The sequence below is a fragment of the Aotus nancymaae genome, unplaced genomic scaffold (genome assembly GCF_030222135.1).
Source record: "Aotus nancymaae isolate 86718 unplaced genomic scaffold, 86718_ANA_hifiasm-v0.15.2.pri h1tg000057l, whole genome shotgun sequence".
NCBI lineage: Eukaryota > Metazoa > Chordata > Mammalia > Primates > Aotidae > Aotus > Aotus nancymaae.
The window spans coordinates 59,626,786-59,645,733 of NW_026988471.1; the positions used below are offsets into that span (position 1 = coordinate 59,626,786).

Below are 18,948 nucleotides of genomic sequence, written 5' to 3' on the forward strand. Positions count from 1 at the left end.
TGACTGAATCACTTTTTAATTCAGAATGGTCTGTGTGCATCTCAGTGTTACCCTCTGTGTCACCAAGAGCACTGGTGATAGAGCATTTTATAGCAGAGTGCTTCGTTCTGTCTGCAGGATTTTCTTCCAAGCTGCTGGTATCTATTCTGCAAATTTTAACACACATGTGCAGACATGACAACTCCATCATAACTGCAGCCTGGATGATGAGACTGTAATATGAATACCAATTTCAGAGAGGTTGAAATATGAAAAACTGCCAGGCATGGTGGTGGGCACCTGTAATCCTAGCTACTTGCAAGGCAGAAGTGGGACAATATCTTGAGTCCAGGAGTTCAAGGTCAGTCTGGGCAACATAGCAAGACCCAGTCTCTTTTAAAAAAATGTGGAGGAAGAAAATGAACATGGACATCTTAGAACTAATGAAACACTGTAATAAAAATAGGTTATTTAGGATATTTCCATTTATTGGCATTGTATCATTGTCAGACATCATATTGTCATACATTTCTATTATCATTTGATCTACTTCATATCTTCTGGTGAGCCAACTGAATGCTATAGCTGAGGACACATGAGATTAAGAAATAGGACAATGATGAGTTTTTATCCCACGGTGCAGTAGGCATTGATAATTTAATTAAAGAACAGTCCTGCTCCCACTTCACAGCCTTCTTGGAGCAAAGGCTAAACTACCCATGAGTAATTAAAGGAGGAACTCAAAGGAGCAACGGATTTTATGGGGAAGGAGGTGGAGGTTAGCCTTATAAAATGGGAGCAGGGGAGCAGGGGAACAGGTCTCCACTGCTCCCCTCAGGGAAGTTCACTGGCAGAGTGATGCCTCTTGTCCTCTTAGCCCTCACTACCTGTGCTGGTAATTTTCAAATGGCCTACTCTCCACCATTCTCTGCCCTGCTGTGTGCCCAGGCAGGCTGACTGCTGCAGATTACATTCCCAACTCATGACAGTCCTCTGGCTTCTGGTGGGTTTCATCGATAGGAGGGAGTTATAAGTGGGGAAGAGCAAGTAGGCAGGGTGATATTTACCTCCCCCTACAGCCCATCCTCACACCTGGCCAATCAGGGCCACAGTTTTGGCTCTGGCTTCTTTCCTCTGCCACAGTTCCTGTTGGGTGGCATCTCTGCCTGCCTTGGCAACAGCTCCCACTGAGTTACGGTAACAGCTCCCGCCCCTTGTCCCTACTAGAACTTCCCAGTAGCTAGTTCCTGGATACAGCTACATCCCCTGTTGGTACTTTTAACCTTGCCCACACCTCTGAAAGGCGTGGACATGGTTAAAGGTGGTGTCCCTTTGCTAAACTCTCTTCAGTTGCCACTTTGAATGCACCATCTGTTTCCTTTTGGAACACTCAGTTCTTCCCAAAGTGTGTGACTCACAGACAGCTGGGTGCCTCTCTCTCCTCTCCTCTCCCTTCCTCTCTGGGTTGATGCCCCTGCACCAGGCACCCAGTCCTGTCTCCTACATAACACAATCTTACTGGGCCAGGTTCTGTTCTGAAATAGGGAGGTCTGGAGTTGGGGGCCACATTAGGCCATTCCTGCATCGCTGTAAAGAAATACTGGAAACTAGGTAATTTATAAGAAAAGAGGTTTCATTGGCTCATGGTTCTGCAGGCTGTACAGTGTTGGCATCTCTTTCTAGGGAGGCCTCAGGAAGCTTTTACTCACCAGGGAAGGAGAAGCAGAAGCAGGCACTCCACATGGCGAAAACAGGAGTGCATGAGGGCAGGGGTGAGGGGGAAGGGCCAGTGCCATACACTTTCAAAAGACCAGATCTCCTGAGAACTCACTCACTATGGGGAGGACAGCACCAAGCCTTGAGGGATCCACCTCCGTGACCCAAAAACCTACCACCAGGTCCCCCTCCAACACTGGGGATTACATGTCAGCATGAGATTTAAGGGGACATCCAAACTATATCAGTGGCAATAGGTGAAATTCAGGGGTAAGATATTAAAAAGACCAATTTTGTCTATGGATCAAAGATGCATTCTATAATCCAGTTTAACCAATAAAAAAAATTGAGATTTTGATTCCCAAGATCGATATCTAGTTCACAGCTGGTTCTGCACTCAGAATGTATAGGATATCATTCATTGGTTCCCTTAAATCCCACTCTCAAATTTATATCTCCAGTTTCAGACCCATACAGACAGCTGTCTTGTTCCACAGGCTCCTCATTGAACATACTCACATCAAACTCATAATCTTCCTCTTTCTACCCTCAAACCTGGGGCTCCTCCAGTGTTTCCTATTTCATTCCACATACCACTCTCCATACCGTTGCTCATGCCCAAAACCTGAGTCATTCTTGACACCTTCGTCTTCACCCTTATATATATGAATTTTCAGACACTGTAGATCCTGTCTATGAACAGATCATTTATCCAATCCACCCACTTCTCTCCACCATCATAGCTACACCCTAGTACAAGCCATCATTAACTCTTGCCTGGACATAGTATTAACTCACAGTCCTATGGGCTCAGTTCTCTTCTTCCCTGGTCTCTAAACCATTCTTCAGTCAGTATCCAAGGCCTTTTACATGTTTTAAAATCAAATCTGAGCATGATATTCTCCTGCTTAGAAGCTTTTAGGGTTCCCAACTGGTCATACAATAAAGTCCACTGGGAATGAGAGCAAGAAGAAAAAAAAGTTTTTTTTAAGGATAAAGTCCAAGGGCTCACCATAGCTCAAAAGGTCCTTCAAGATCTTGCCCCTGGCCTGCCTCAAGAACTAAATCATCTTCACACACAGCACTCCAGACACACTGGCCTTCTCTATTCCTTGAAATGCTTTGCTCCTCCCCACCTAAGAACATCAAACATTCCATTCCGGTTCCATCTACCCAGAAAGCTCCATCAACTCCCACATCCCCAGCCTGGCCCTTTCATTCCTTGCCCTAGTTCCAGCTCCTGTACTTGTCCTGTGTAACACTTGTCACCATTATTGATATGGGTCACTTACTTTCTATCTCCTCTAGACTTGAAGCTTCTTCAGAATTGGAACTGTATCTACTTTGTTCACTTCTAGGTCTCAGGGCCTAGAACATAGCCTGTTACGCGGTGGTTGTTTAATACACATCTGTTGAATGAATGAGCCCATAGTTATTTCACTTTGAGCCTCAGTTTCTTCATCTGTTAAGCTCAAGGAAGTGACGTTTCTTCCAATGTGAACATTTCATGATTTTATGATTGCAAAGCCCTTCTTTGAACACTAAAATTGCTCAGTTGAAGATAAAATGGTTCAAGAGGAAATTTTTTTTTTCAAATTTTAACCATTGAAGCCTCAGTCATAAAGAGGAAATCCTTGAGACAACTCTGCTGCTCCCACCTGTCCACAGTTTCCTGGGAAATACAACATACACAACAGTCTCACAGGTCAAAAGGCATCTCTGCTTCCAAGAATTTACCTCCTCTCTCTCAGGAAAGTTAAATTGCAGGTGTGGCCTTATGTCTCTAGCTATCCTTCTCGTGCCCATGACACAATCCAAAAAACCTCCAAACTCTACCATACTGAGATGTCCCAGGTTCCTATGGCAGAAACAGGGATGGATTTCAAATTTGTGAGCTTTATCATTTTCTTCTTTTGGGGGTGGTGGGTGTTAGTAGAATCTTTACACATTATATTATTTTTAAAAGTTTTAAAGTGGAAACAAACTAAAGAAGCAAAATTTACCCCTCTCTAGAATCTCAGATGTAGTTAGTTGAGACCATACTGAATTAGCGTATGACTGGTGTCCTTGGACGAAGAGGAGACAAAACACAGACACAGAGAGAAGAAAACCAAGACAAGGGCAGAGATGTGAGTTGTGCTGCTACAAGCCAAGGAATACTTGAGGCTACTAAAAGCTGGAAGAGGAAAGGAAGCATCCTCCCCTAGTGTCTTTGGAGGGGCATGGCCTTGCCAACACTTTTCTTTAAGGCTTTTGGCCTCTAGAACTGTGAGACAACACATTTCTGTTATTTTAAGCCATGTAGTTTGTGATACTTTGTTACAGAAGCCCTAAGAAATGAATATATCAACCTTTAGGAATTTATTCCTCTAGAGCATAGGTTGGCAAACTACAGTCCATGGGCCATATCCAGCCCACTGCCTGATTTTGTATGACCCATGAGGTAGGAATTATTTTTTTCAGAATAACATTTGCAGTCAATTTGATGGTAGGAAACACTAACTTTGAACATCAATTAATGCAAAATGTTATCCCCCAAAAAGGAATCTATCTTCTCATTAGACTTCTATTACGAAAAATTGTACTCAATTATTTTACATTTTTAATTTCATCAAGTAAAAGCAGACGTTTGTCTTTTCTTGTTATATGAGTACCTACATAATATCCACAACTTTGCCTCTTGGCCCACTGATATGGTATGCCTGTGTCCCACCCAAATCTCTTCTTGAACTGTAGTTCCCATAATCCCCACATGTTGTGGAGAGACCCAGTGGGAGGTAATTGAATTATGGGGGCAGTTGGCCTCAGGATATTCTGATAGTGAGTTCTCACAGATCTGATCGTTTTATAAGGGGCTTTTCCCCCTTTGCTCAGCACTTCTGCTTCCTGACACCATGTGAAGAAGAATGTATTTGCTTCCCCTTCTGCCATTTAAGTTTCCTGAGCCTCTCCAGCCATGCTGAATTGTGAGTCAATTAAACCTCTTTCCTTTATAAATTACCCAGTCTCGGGTATGTCTTTATTAGCAGTGTGAGAATGGACTAATACACACATAAATCCTAAATATTTTCTTTTTTAAAAAATAGAGACAAAAAAAGAAATAGAGACAGAGTCTCTGTTGCCCAGGCTGGAGTGAAGTGGCACTGATTATAGCTTACTATAACCTCCAATTCCTGGGTTCAAGGAATCCTCCCACCTCAGCCTCTCAAGTAGATAGGACTACAAGCAAAGGCTACCATACCCAGCTAACTTTTAAGTTTCTTTTGTAGAGATGGGGTCTTGCTATGTTGCACAGGCTGTAAAATATTTTCTATGTGGTCTATTAGAGAAAAAGTTTGCTGAACTCTTCTCTAGGGGAATCTCAGTGTGACCTACTCATTTAGCCAGGGAATTTCTAACCATCAGTAAAAACATTTTTATTATGATAAAAAGGATCTATTTCTTAAATCTGTTTTCATCTTATATAATTTTCCATAATTTTCCTGTTTTTTTAATAACAGCTTTATTGAGATATAATTCACACACCATGCAATTCATCCATTTAAAGTACATAATTTAATGGGTTTTAGTAATTCTGTTTTACAGCCATCATTACAGTTAGGTTTAGAACATTTTCAGCACCCCATAAAGAAATCCCTTAGTAATCAGACCCCATGTGCCCCTGGGCCCAGGCAATCACTCATCTACTTTCTGTCTTTATGGATTTGCCTATTCTGGATATTTCATATACATTTTCCCTGTTACTTTTCTGTATGTGCTTTAATTGATCTTAATTTTTATTTATTTCCTTTTAATACTTTAAAACAAGAATCAATACTGTAAATATGAGCCTTAGCAGTCTTTGACACCTCTGCATCCTATCTTTTCCATCCTGAAATTTATCCCACAGATAGGGTCCCACTGGCTACATTTCCCTTACAAAATGTTAAATTATTGAATATCCTAAGGCCAAGAAAGTGGTACCAGTGCACCAGAGTCCTCAATCTCCCAGCTTGTAGCTTTTTGAGTTGCTGACTTACGATATGTCAGGAATCAGCCCCATATATTTGTTATAGCTTATAGATAATATGGATCTCTGAAATGGGAAGAAAAAGTGGTAAAAAAAATTGCCTGTACAAATTGCCCTTGAGAAATATGGCATAATATTTAAATATTTCGTTTTAACTAAAGTGTTCTTTCAGAATCAAGATTTTCTTTTAAACCACGCTTGGCCTCACCAATATTGACTTGCTTTTATTATTGCTAACAGGTCCTCTGACTGGAAGCTACCACTTCATCTTGCTAGTCATAGTAATTAGTTATAATGACTTTTAATGGGTCCTTGAGTTCTTTCCTTACTTGTTAAAGAGCCATAGCATTTAAATCACCTCATCTATTGTTCCGGTTATCTACTGCTGCATAACAAACCACCCAAAGCTTAGTGGCTTAAAACAACAACAATCATTTTATTATCTCATGGTTTCAGTGAGTCAGGAATTCAGGAAGAGCTCCACTGGGTGGTTCTGGCTTAGCATCTCCCATGTAGTAACAGGAGATGGAAGAGCAGGCATCGGGAGAGCTTGGGATGTCAGGGCCTCTCCATGTGATCGTTTACATGAGTTAGTTTGTGCTTCCTCAAAGCATAGTGGCCTCAGGGTAGTAATGTTTCTTAGACGGTGGCTCAAGGCTTTAATGCAGAGTCCAGAGAATGAGCGAGAATCTGCACCACCTTTTTTGACAAAAGTCCAGAAGGTCACAGAGCATCATTTCTGCCATACCCTACTGGTCAACTAGTCACTAATGTTTGGCCCAAATTCAAAGAGAGAGCCATAAAGTTCATCTCTTCGTGGGGGGAAGATCAAGGAATTTGCAGACATGCTTTAAAACTAAAATTAGCTAGGCATGGTGCCATGCACCTAATGTGGTCCCAACTATTTGGGGGACTAAGGTGGGAGGATTGCTTGAGCCGGGGAGGTGGAGGCTCCAGGGAGTGGTGATTGCACCACTGCTCTCCTGCCTGGGAGATAGAGCAATGCCCTGCCTTGAAAATAAATTAATTAAATAATGTTTTAAAACTGCTACAAGCTGTGCAGAAGACATTCTTTGGTTTACGCAATAATTACTCTGGCAAAAGACATTTCTGTCTTCCATTTACTTCCTTGTTTTTCTTCTCTTTCTTCTTTAAATGATCCCCTTTAAGTGTTTACAAATTTAAAGATTTCAGCTCTAAATATTTTGTTTGTTTCATGTGTTCTGTATATAGACCAATTCTTGTGCCAGGCACAAATATTTCCGGCTGCTCTGTTCTGCTCTGCCTATCTGCCTACTTCCTGTTTGGTTGACTTTGATTTCCTGTACTCTGTTAAAGGGCTTCATTAAAGTTGTAAACTTCCATTTTGACCTAGGCACTGTGTTCTATTTCTGAATATGCCAGTGGCCTTGAGCAACAGTATACATACAGTAACTGTTAAGTATAATACAAGAAGTGAAAATTAAAGTACTATGTCTTAAGATTGATAGAATTAAATGCTCAGTTTAAGGAAATACATATTTTAGTGGAGACCATTTTTCAGGAGCTCAGACTTCAGCCAGTTAGTGAATTGCTCTGGGCCACCGCTAAACATCTACCCCCAAACTCTTATTTCCAAGTGATTACAGGCCTGGCTAGGAGTCTCTTTTTCAGGGATAGTTCAATTTCTCTCATTTTGGGTTGCAAATAACAGGAACCTCCACTGGTTTAAACCATAAGGGAATATTTATTACTTCATATGACGAGTCTGAGGCAAGATGGTTCCAATTCAGCAGCTAATCACGTCACCAAAAACTCATATTCCTTCTAGCTCTTTCTGCTCTAACATCTTCAGCATGGTGGCTTTATTAATTTTTTCTTTTTTGAGACAGAGTCTCACTCTGTCACCCAGGCTAGTGTGCAGTGGTGTAATCTTGGCTCACTGCAACCTCCACCTCCCAGGTTCAAGAGATCCATGTGCCCCAGCCTCCTGAATAGCTGGGATTACAGGCACATACCACCACATCTGGCTAATTTTTGTATTTTTAGTAGAAAGAGCGTTTTGCCATGTTGACCAGTTGGTCTTGAACTCCTGGGTTCAAGTGATCCACCTGCCTTGGCCTCCCAAAATGCTGAAATTACAAGCGTGAGCCACTGTTCAGCCCATGGTAGATTTATTTTTAACTCATGGTTTTAAAATGGTTTCTATGGTTTACTTGTCACATGCAGACACGGCAAAGTCTAGTGAATTCCTGGGTGTCCTTTTTATGAGTGGAAAAAACAAACAAACAAAACTATTTCAGTTCGTTTGAGCTGCTATAACAGAATACTGGAGACTGAGTAATTTATAAAGAACAGAAATTAATTTTCTTACAGTTCTGGAGGCTGGAAAGTCCAAGATCAAGGTGCTGGCATCTTGCAAGGACCTTCTTGGTGTGTCATCACACAGCAGAAGGGTAACAGCAAAAAGAGCTGCTCCCTCAACCTTGAGTCCTTTTATAAGGGCCCTAATCCCATCCATGAGGGCACCACCCTTATGACTTAATCATCTCTTAAAGACCCCACCCCTTAATATTATCACATTGGGAATTAGGTTTCCAACACATGAATTTTGAGGGACACATTCAAACCACAGCAAAAACCTATTCCAGGCTGCACACGGCATCCTAGCACTTTAAAAGGCCAAGGCAGGTGCATCACCTGAGGTCAAGAGTTTGAGACCAGCCTGGTCAACGTGGTGAAACCCCGTCTCTACTAAAAATACAAAAATTAGCCAGGCATGATGGCACTTTCCTGTAGTCCCAGCTATTCGGGAGGCTGAGGTATGAGAATCACTTAAACCCAGGAGGCAGAGGTTGCAATAAGCTGAGATCATGCCACTGCACTCCTGCCTGGATGACGAGTGAGACTCTGTCTCAAAAAAAAAAATAAGTAATGTGACCAAAATTGTTTCAAACATCTAAGGCAAAAAATATATTCAAAATATACCCAGTAATAGGAAAGTATACGTTTATGATTTATAATACCGATCTATTTCTTTTTTTTTCTTTTTGAGATGGAGTCTCGCTCTGTCACCCAGGCTAAAAAGCTGAAGTGCAGTGGTGTAATCTTGGCTCACTGCAACCTCTGCCTCCTGAGTTCAAGCGATTACACTGCCTCAACCTCCCGAGTAGCTGGGATTACAGGCATGCGTCACCACACTGGTGAATTTTTTATATTTTTGGTAGAGATAGAGTTTCACCAGGCTGGCCAGGCTGGTCTTAAATTCCTGACTTCAAGTGATCTGCCTGCCTCAGCCTCCCAAAGTGCTGGGATTACAGGTGTGAGCCACCATGCCCAGCCTGATCTATCACTTTTAATTAAACACTAGGTAAAAATAAAGATGTATATATTTACTATGAAAATGAAAACATTTCATCTGGAATATCCAAAATTAGAATATATTTTAAATCTCATTAGAGTTTCTGATAGTTTGCTATAAATATTATTACATGAAAGTTATGCTTGTCTTCAACCTCAGTGGTGTTAGATACCTAAATACAAGCCTGGTTTTTTATGTAGTAACTTAGAAAGTCCAACCTCCTGCTTATAATTTCCTATTTTTCCACTCCCTGGTTACACAAAATCTGTTCTTTAAGCTGATTAGGACCTACAAGCCTTGTAACCATTCCCAGTTTCCTAGGATCTCTCTTCTCTAGACAACCTCCTTCCTTATAGTGCTTAGTATAAAATCCAGGTCGGGCGCGATGGCTCACGCCTGTAATCTCAGCACTCTAGAAGGCCAAGGCAGGAAGACTGCTTGAACCCAGGAGTCTGAGACCAGCCTGGAAACATAGAGAGAACCCATCTCTACAGAAAAAGTTTTAAAATTAGCCAGGTGTGGTGGCTTGCACCTGTAATCTCAGCTACTCATGACACTGAAGCAGGAGAATCACTTGAGCCCAGGAATTCGAAGCAATAGTGAGCCATGACTGTGCCACTGCAGGGTGACAGTTGGTCTCCTAAAAAAACAATCTATGGCAAGTGTATATAAAAAAAATCCAGGCTACCAAAGTTTATGTATATATGATATGTAATTATAAAATATACAATAAAAGTTACACAAGGATATACTCCAAATCATTACTCTTGGTTATTTTTTGTACAGGGGTTGGTCATTTTACTTGACTTTCATTTTCTCTGCTTTAATTGTTTACCATGATCAAGTAATAGCGAAGAAATAAACCAAAGCCTGCATGTAGAAAAGCTCTAGAAGACAACACATACACTCATACCCACACATGCACGTAGGTGAAATCTGTATTAGAGAGGTAGAACTGTAAGTGAGTTTTCTTCTTTTCTCCAATCTTTCTAATTTTGTTTTATTTGTTTTGTTTTACAGAGACAGGGTTTCACTATGTTACCCAGGCTGGTCTTGAACTCCTGGCCTCAACTGATCCTGCCCCTATGGTCTCCCAAAGTGCTAGGATTACAGGTGTGAGCCACCATGCCCAGCCTTTCTTTAATGTTTTATTTGTGTATTTTTTTTAGGTTGTAATTTTAAAAAAAACATATTTTAGTAAAAAAATTAAAGACTTTGAATGTTATTAAAGAATTTAGGTCCAGGAGCAGTGGCTCATGCCTATAATCCCAGCACTATGGGAGGCTGAGGTAGGAGGACTACTTGATCCCAGGAGTTTGAAACCAGCCCTGGACAACATAGTGAGATCCCACCTCAATCTAAAAATAAATAAGTAAAATATATATAAATATATATATATATGTGAACTTAGTAACTGGCTGGCCCAGCTTGCTTACTTTCATGACATTAATCCATAATTTTGATACCTGTCTTAATATAATCTCTATCATACCTCTCTGCAGGCACAGTTATCACTTTGGGCAGGAGTTGAGCCTTGTGGCTTTTTTTTCTTAATGATATCTAATGCCCAGTGGTGATACACTGTCACTCATTTCAATACTGCAGTGATTCAATGTGTAATCATTTATATTTTATCTGACATTTAATAAGCATCTACAATGCTCTAGGCACTGTACTAGCCACTCTAGGGGATAAAAGATGAACAGGACACAGTCAATGCCTTTAATTAAAGAAGTAAATGCTTTGATTTTTACTTTTCCCACACAGGTACAGAACAGAATTTTGGAAAAAAGAACTGGGAGTAAGATACGGGGCTTGTGAACGCTAAACCTTCATACATTTGCATTTTTATTATTAAGATTATGGCTGCCAGTTAGCTAACAAATATTCTTATATTGCTTTACATCTTAGCTCATATTTTGAAATGTGATGTGACATAGTGAAAAAGAAACAAAGAGTCTGGAGGTCTGGTTTCAAGTCTCAACTCAGCAATTAACTAGCTAATGAACATGGGCAAGGTACTTAAACTTTCCGTGCCTCATTTTCCTCATGTGTAAAACGAGGGAGATGAACCAAATGATCTATAGGGTTCTTTCCAACTTTAAAATTGAAATCTCTTCTGTTGAGACATAAAAGAGGCACCATATGACTTGAAGGTGATGATGACTTTATTACCTGTTCTGAAATATGTTAATTTAAATCTGAACAAGTAATCACTGGATCTCATGGTTATGACACATCAGAAACCCAAGTCAGTACACTGTGTCACACTTCCAAGCAGTGCTCTATACGCAAAACTAGTAACCACAGTATAAGGCCTACACAATATAAACAAAAGATTTAAAAAAGAGAAGTTTTTTTGTTTTTGTTTTTTTTTAAATAGAGACAGGGTCTCACTATGTTGCCCAGGCTGTTTTTGAAATCCTGGACTCAAGCAATCCTCCTGCCTCAGCCTCCCAGTGTCGAGATTATGAGTGTGAGCTGCTGCGCCCAGCCGAGAAAATTTTTAAGAATGGATATTTTATGAATACTTTTTGGAGTTTTTATGTACTAAGATTTCATTTCTCTGAGTGTTCATTAATCTTATGTTTCACTTCCTTAAATGAAAATAGGTGAGTGAGGCAGGTTTCCTCAGAGATATAGTTTTTACTTTAGGGACTATCCCTTTCCCCTAAAGTTTCCTTTAAAAACGGCAGCACGTGAACTTCTGTTAGAGAGGAGGGAGAGCAGGTAAAACTGACAACAGGATCTGGATATGCTGCCACATGCCAAACTATGAATTTTTTTTTTAAGAGACAGGGTCTTGCTCTGTTACCCAGGCTGGAGTGCAGTGGTGTGTTCATAGCTCACTGCAGCCTCAAACCCCTGGGTTCAAGTGATCCTCCCATCTCAGCCTCTCGAGTAGCTAATATTACAGGTGCACATCCCCACACCTGGCTAAGTTGTTATTTTTTCTACAGATGGAGTCTCACTATGCTGCCCAGGCCAGTCTCCAACTCCTGGTCTCAAGTCACAAAGCGCTGGGATTATACAGGTGAGCCACCACACCTGGCTCTCATTCTTGATGGGGTGTTTTTTTGCCTGTAGTTTTGTCTTTTACAACCTTATAAATCATGTAAGTGAATTTCAGAGATCTCAAAACAATACTAGTGCAGTAAGTAAACAGGAGAGTAGGAGTGGGGTTTGGCCAACAGCACAGCTAAAATCCACTCATAGTGGTTGAGCTCAGCTGTTGCAGCTATTTGTCCTTAATAGTGGAAGGACACCTCCTGACTACAGAGAGTTGGGCAGTGACTTAGCTAATATAGTAACAGTGACACAGTATAGTATGCTAATTGGGACTAGGGCGTACTCTCGATAAGGTTTAATTTTTTTTGTAAGAGAACGGTTTGGCTTAAATTGATGTAAAGTATCTACATAAACTACATAATGGAAGACAGGTAGCTCAGACAAAGGAGGTATCAAAGAGAGGAAATTTGGCCATTTATCTAGAATTATCTGAGGGAGAACCCCATTGAATACAACAGATACAATCATTCTGGTTATTAGAGAAGTGTAAGAATCATTGTTATACATGCTGACATATTCAGAGGGAAGAGAACCATTGTCTGCAACTTATTTTGAAACACATTTTTAAAAACCAGATAGATGAATGAATGGACAGAGGAATAAAAAATAAACAGGTGATAGGGCAAGTGCAATAAAATGTTAATGGTGGAATCTAGTAAGTGGATATACATATATTCCCAGCAAAATTCTTTCAGCTTGGCTGTATATCTGAATTTTATTTTATTTTTTGAGATGGGTCACACTGTTGCCCAGGCTGGAATGCAGTGCCAGGATCATGGCTCACTGTAGCCTTGACCTACTGGCTCAAAGCAACCCTCCTTCCTCAGCCTCTCAAGTAGTTGGGACCACAGGCGTGTGCCACCATACCTAGCTAATTAAAAAATAAAAAATCTTTTGTAGAGATGGGGGTCTCAATTTGTTGCCCAGGCTGGTTTTGAATTCCTGGCTCAAGTGATCCTCCCACCTTGGCCTTCCAAAATACTGGGATTATAGGCATCAGCCACCATGCCTGGCCACAGATTTTTTTTTTTTTTTTTTTTTTGAGACGGAGTTTCGCTCTTGTTACCCAGGCTGGAGTGCAATGGCGTGATCTCGGCTCACCGAAACCTCCGCCTCCTGGGTTCAAGCAATTCTCCTGCCTTAGCCTCCTGAGTAGCTGGGACTACAGGCATGCGCCACCATGCCCAGCTAATTTTTGTATTTTTAGTAGAGACGGAGTTTCACCACGTTGACCAGGATGGTCTTGATCTCTTGACCTCGTGATCCACCTGCCTCGGCCTCCCAAAGTGCTGGAATTATAGGCGTCAGCCATCACGCCCGGCCCCACAAAATTTTTAATAATAAAACAGGAAAAAAACCTGCCAACATTTTTTTTAACACAATGTAAACAAAACCTGCCAACATTTTTTAAGTGCTTTCCCTGTGTCAGGCACTTTGTATTAGTGATTTCATTTACTCCTCAGAAGAAGCCTGTGAGGTAGATGCCATATTACTACTCCTATTTTACAGATAAGCAAACAGGCACAGAGAGGCTAAGGGACTTGCCCAGAGTCTTACAGTTAACAATCTAGGCCAAGCTAAGATTCAAATCCAGGTCTGTGTGTGTGTGCAAAGCCAGGGCCTTTAGTTGTGGGACAGAGAGAATTCAGCAGATGTTTCTCAGAGCCTCTGTTAAACATTACTATTATAAAACTTATAGAAGAAAACATAGGAAAATACTTTCATAACCTCAGTCCAGGAAGAGTTCTCTAACATTACACAAAAAACACTATCAAAGAAAATAAATTGGACTTAATTAACATTAAGTTAAAAATCTTTACCAAGATAATGAAAGGGCAAGCCACATACTAGGAGAGGACACTTGAAAAGCATATATTTGATAACAATCCTGTGGCATCCATAAAGGTGCTCTGCTCAGATCTCCCTTCTACAGAGGATCTGCCTCAGCTTTCAAGCCAAGGCCATAAATTTCCTTGGGGCCACTTAGCCAATTATAAGCACAGAGGTAATATAAGGGCTCACTATCTCTTTTAACAGTGTTAGAGCTCCCCACTGGATTGACTGAGACTTCCTCAGAGATGTACTCCTATCCCATTCTCTTCTACCAAACTAACCTTCCTTCCCCCTTTCTTTCTACCAGTGTCAGACCAGCATCTTAAGATTTTTCCCTATCTGTAACTTTTTTCTTTCCCTTTTATCTTTCATATATGTTACCCCCAATAAATCTCTTGCACTGCTAATTTCATATTGGCACCTGCTTCTCAAAAAATCCAACTGGTATACGCATATCCAGAATATATAAAGAATGTCTACAAATAAATAAGAAAAAGATAATCCAATTTTTTTTTAATGGGCAAAAGACTCAAAGAGTTACTCTGCAAAGGAGGATAGCCAAATGACTATTAAACCTGTAAAAAGGTGTTCAACATCTCTAGTTATCAGGGAAATGTATATAAAAACCACAAGGAGGTATTGTTACACCTCCATCAGAATGGCTAAAATTAAAAGGACAATACCAAGTGTTAGTGAAACAAATTGAATTATCTTCAGTTTTTTTGTGGGAGTATAATTTGGTACAACAACCTTGGAAACCTGACAGTGTCTACTAAAACTAACATGTATTTACCATATGATCCAGAGTACTACTCTCGGGTGTATACCAAGAGAAATAAATGCTTATATCCACCAAAAAATGAACAACAATGTTTAAGGCACTTTTATTCTAATAATCCCCAAACTGGACACAACTCAAATATTCATCAACAGTAGAATGGATAAATAAAATATGCTATATTCATACAAATGGATTTCTCCCCAGTAATGAAAAAGAATGTACTATTGTCACACAGTATGGACATGACACATAAACATAGTGTTAAGTGAGAAAGTCATACTTAAACAAGTATACACTGTATGAATCCATTTATATCAAGTTCAAAAACAGATACAACTAATTATTGTCAAGGAGGCCAGAATATCTGGGGCCTTTTAGGGGTAGATATTGACTAGAAGGAGCCCTGAGGCAGCCTTCTGAGTGGCTGGAAGCATTCTGCATCTTAATCTGGATGGTGGGTTACAAAGACTCTCTCCTTGATGATACTCTAATGAGGCTTTTCTGAGCCCTGTTCTCCACTAGGCCTGAGCCTTGGCCTGTAACTACTGCAGATTCTGAGCACAAATTATTTTATCCACAACCCAAACTAAGACTCCTAAACAAATACTAGCACGTTCCTAGAATGACGACTTCAGCCACCTTTAGTTCCTGCCTGGGAAAGCTTAAGTCTGACAAAAGAACATTATGTTTGTTCCAGTTCTACGAGCCTATAGTGACCACAACGTTTGATTTTATTCTGAAACTGTTGTAACTGTATCCATTAAGTTTTATGATGGGTGTCTTGTTTTTTCAACAAAAAAAAATCTCTTGTGGAGCAATTTCACTTCTGACCCCTCACTCTTACTTTTTCATATTCTGAGATCACAGACCGAGAACACATCCATTTGCTAATCAGATTTATTTGTTTCCTGGAGGATTTTGACTTTTCGACTGCTGCATCATTAAAAAGATTATTTTCATATGTTTAAGGTAAGTTCTTTAGTACCAAGAGTAATGGTTTTCTGCCTTTTCAGATCAGTGCCCACTGTTTTATAACATGTATTTGTAACATCCCCTTTAGTAGCTTGAAGTGAAATTCGTAATCTACCTTACATGAATATTTTCTTTTTTTTTTTGAGACGGAGTCTCACTCTGTTTCCTAGGCTGGAGTGCAGTGGTGTGATCTCAGCTCGCTGCAACCTCTACTTCCTGGGTTCAAGCGATTCTCCTGCCTCAGCCTCCCAAGTAGCTGGGATTACAGGCACACGCCACCACACCCGGCTAATTTTTGTATTTTTAGTAGAGACGGGGTTTCACCATCTTGGCCAGGCTGGTCTCGAACTCCTGACCTCGTGATCCACCCACCTCGGCTTCCCAAAGTGCTGAGATTACAGGTGTGAGCCACCACGCCCGGGGTTACATAAATATTTTCAAACGAATAATGTTCTAAGAGCAATATTAAGAAAAAGAAAGCAATTTATAGGAAAACAATATCATCTTCAGCATGTAAATATTTGGGCATAACCACATTAAAAGACATAATGAGCCCAGATGCAACTCAAGCCTATAATCCCAACACTTTGGGAGGCTGAGGTAGGGGGATCGCTATGTTGCCCAGGAGTTCAAGACCAGCCTGGACAACATAGCAAGACCCCATCTAAATGGGCGAGGTGTAGTCCCAGCTATTTGAGAGGCTGAGGAAGGAGGATAGCTACAGCCTGGGAGATGGAGGATGCAGTGAGCTGTGTTCATGCCAGTGGATTCCAGCCTTGGTGACAGAGTGAGACTGTCTCAAAAACCAAAACAAAAAAAGACATAATGAAGTGGGCAGATACATGTTTACACCTGTACCTAGAATCAGTGTGAATGCATGTGCTGCAAATGCAGCCTGATACTACTGTGTTGTATTCCCCTTCCCCGAGACAAGTCTGGATCTGTCGCCCAGGCCAGAGAGTGCAACGGTGAGATCTCGGCTCACTGCAACCTCTGCCTCCCGGGTTCTAGTGATTTTCCTGCCTCAGTCTCTCAAGTAGCTGGGATTACAGGCGCATGCCATCACGCCCAGCTAATTTTTGTATTTTTAGTAGAGACGGGTTTTCACCATGTTGCCCAGGCTGGTCTTGAACTCCTTACCTCACGTAATCCACCCACCTTGGCCTCCCAAAGTGCTGGGATTATAGGTGTGAGCCACCACACCTGGCACACTGTGTTGTATTGATAAGCTATCAGAGTTGCAATTTTCCAACTTTTAAAACATTTTTGAATAAAACAGTCTGCCCTCAATTTATACAGTATTTGCATTCCTGGGAAATATAGCGTATATTAAAACTATACCAAAATATTTTCTATTTACATATGAAAGGGAGTTGTGTTCTAGGCATACATTATTGTAATAGGTGTTTCAACTACATGTGAATGTTTGTGAGACATTGGAAGGTCATGAGGATGAGGGACAATTCTTGACTATGCTCTTTCCTATCTCCAGGACCTGCTGCCTGCTGTTCCCCCAGCTGGAATGTTCTTTCCCTCAATCTCCCTGTAAATGCCTTTTTCTTATACTGAGGACTCAGCTCAAATGTCACCTCCTCAGAATATTCCTCTCCTTCGGAGAATTGAAATTGTAAATGTTTTCCTAAGCCTCTTGCTAGTTTTACATCCTCAGAAGGTCTTTCCTGGGGGCCTTGGAGCCATCTCTCGGAACTGTGAACATCAAGGATGGTGCTCCATGTCTCTGTCTCTAGGAGGGTTTAAGTCTTCACTCTTGGCTCCAAGATAAAACTTCCCATTGTTTTCCATTGAATAAAGACAATTAACAGGTATGTAATGGATTGTGCCTGACCATATGAAAGGGTGAGATTTTTTTTGGTCTTTGAACTCTCTTCAGTGGACTGCCTGTGATGTGCATCACAACATGTTTTAGCACACATCCAATAAAACTGTCTCATTCTTTTGTTGTACATTGTGCATTTCATGGAAAGAATAGTTTGGGGTTGGCAGGATATTTTAAATTATTTCCCCACCTGGATCCTCCAGTTTAGGGCACTTGTATGTCAGGCTGATATTCCCCATTCCCTCTCCGTACTTACTTTAAGCAGTAAAGGATAGCGGCAAGGGCACGGAACTTTGGAGTCAGACAACCCTGGCTTTTAACTGTGCCTTTTCTTTTACCAGCATTCTGAAGTACTGTATGTTGAAGTAATTCTCTGAACCCCGAATTCTTCAGCTATAAAATTAGGAATAATCAATGTCATAGATAAGGTATATAAATTATCTGACCTATAGCAGGTACTATTCAAATGAACGTAACGAAGTTATCCTAGGTCCTTTAATGGCACTAAATGTTTGCTCCATTTCCCCTTTTCTTGGTATCTATGTGAAATCTCGGAATAAAGTGTCCACTTCACTAAACTTGAGTACACTGCGTAATGAGACAACCAACTCGAAGTGCAGACTTTTTGAGTTTAAACGGGTTTCAGTAGGTAAAATACGTAAGTTCACAGTGCCCTCGCAATTTAGATAGACGAAAAAAAAAAATCAGCCGGGGGGTGGGGTAGGTCCCCGTATGCAAATGCAGGAATTATAGAAGAAGACAGGCCCCGCTGCTGCCGCACTTCCCCCTCCACAGTCCCGCGCACCGGCGCGGGGGTGGAGATTTGCATGTGCGAAATCGGGAAGAGGGGGAACCACCTCTCGAAAACCCCGGCCGTCGCCCTCCCCAGCCGGCAGGGTCAGCCCCACTTGGCCGCCCGACGCGCCCCCAAAGGCTCCCGGGCGGCCGGCCCTCTCTACGTCACCCGCACCCTTCCGCCCGCTCCTGAACTTTAAACCACACTCGGAAGAACAACCTGGAGGAGGGGGATTTCTCAGGAGCCGGCGGCCTTCTCACGCCGCGAGCCGTCACCTCCCAGCTCCTGCCGTTCCCTGCGCTCCCGAAGTCCCCAAGGTTCCCGCTGCCTCGACCCCCTCCCGAGGCCACCGCCGCTCCGGGGGCGTCGGCGGGGGGGCGGGGAGACAGCGTGCGCGGGGGCGGGGTGCTGGGGGCGGGCAGAGAGCGTGCGCGGGGGCGGGGCGCTGGCCGCGAGGACGCCCCGCCCCACGCCTCCGGGTGAAGGCGGCCGCGCCGGGTATACGTCAGCCGCGGGAAATTCCCCTCCCGCCAGGTTGCCCGCCTCTCGGCCAGGCTGGCAATCGGTTCTCGTCCCGCTCCGCCCCCTGCCCCTGGCTCCCGCAAGGTGGACAGGC

General features: G+C 41.9%; 1 long non-coding RNA gene across 3 annotated transcripts in view; it reads right to left on the reverse strand.

The window, feature by feature from the left end:
- Window positions 1–18,645, reverse strand: part of LOC105734422 (uncharacterized) — an 82,959-nt gene extending 64,314 nt beyond the window's left edge. For all 3 annotated transcript variants that reach the window (XR_010337939.1, XR_001111507.2, XR_010337938.1), the window contains exons 1-2: window positions 18,552–18,645; window positions 17,793–17,929 (exon numbers count right to left, since the gene is read on the reverse strand). This is a non-coding gene — a long non-coding RNA (uncharacterized LOC105734422). The remainder of the gene's footprint in view (window positions 1–17,792; window positions 17,930–18,551) is intronic.
- Window positions 18,646–18,948: the final 303 nt, after the last annotated feature.